The following is a 1,023-nucleotide window of genomic DNA, read 5'->3' as shown; positions in this document are numbered from 1 at the left end:
GGCCTCCTGGTGCTTACCACAAGCTGTGTTCTTACACTGACTGCACAGAAATAGGAGGCAGAGTAAACCCACCCGATATACATTTCAGCTCAGGCCCTTTGCCTGTTCTGTATTGTGAATGGGGAGATATTGAGAAGGAAAAAGAAAAGAAGGAAGGAAGGAAGGAAGGAAGGAAGGAAGGAAGGAAGGAAGGAAGGAAGGAAGGGAGGGAGGGAGGGAGGGAGGGAGGGAGGGAGGGAGGGAGGGAGGGAGGGAGGAAGGAAGGGAGGAAAAGAGAGAGAGAGAAAGAGAGAGAAAGGGAGGAAGGAGCTTCCCAGATGCCATACAGAGCTTACTGGATAATTGCTTTATCTGTGTGTAGTTTATCTTCACAAGCTAATTACAAGCTTCTTACAGGCATGGACAACTTCTTTGCACCATAATCATATCGAAAATTGACTAGATGGATATTGAACAGGTATTGTGTAAAGTCTGGTAGATCTGAGGATGCTGTAAGTTTATTCATATTGGCATCAAATGGCATTTTTTAAAAATTTACATCCCTTTGGAAAATCTGGGCTAGTCAAAATACAGTTGTAGTCAAAGTTTTTGAACAACTATACCCAAGTAGTATTATTGAATAAATTTGAGTTGGTAGAGAAAAAGCCTCACACAGAATTCCAAAGAACTCTGTTCTTGGCCCTACATTATTCAAAAAATTTTTTAAACTTGGATAAAGATACAGATAATAAATATCATACCTGCATCTAACAAAACTAAGATATGACAAATGATAAAAATGTTCTTGTATAGCATGGTCACCTAAGCATTACCATTACTTCAATTTAGGTGTACTTCTAGTCTTCACATTTTCCCTGCTTTTTGTATATGTATTGTTGGCTCCACATTTCCCCTGAGCATCAAAGTTTTGGCTGCCAGCTTGTCTAGACTTACATCCTTACAACTCCAAATCTAGTGGGAAGAAAAGCTTTCCTTTTCCAACAATTCAGAAAAAAAGTACTGTCCTGATTTCCATTGAACAAA

At 39.6% G+C, this 1,023-nt stretch overlaps 1 non-coding gene across 1 annotated transcript; it reads left to right on the top strand.

Moving 5' to 3' along the window:
- Window positions 1–132, top strand: LOC139001420 (small nucleolar RNA SNORA51). Its single transcript, XR_011470008.1, has one exon. It is a non-coding gene; the product is annotated as a small nucleolar RNA SNORA51 (small nucleolar RNA).
- The last annotated feature ends 891 nt before the right edge of the window (window positions 133–1,023 follow it).

Source organism: Myotis yumanensis, unplaced genomic scaffold (assembly GCF_028538775.1).
Source record: "Myotis yumanensis isolate MYYU_CA2020_CCGP unplaced genomic scaffold, mMyoYum1.0.hap1 SCAF_1, whole genome shotgun sequence".
Lineage (NCBI taxonomy): Eukaryota > Metazoa > Chordata > Mammalia > Chiroptera > Vespertilionidae > Myotis > Myotis yumanensis.
The sequence above is the reverse complement of the archived record's forward strand: the minus strand, read 5'-3'. Positions and strand labels throughout refer to the sequence as shown.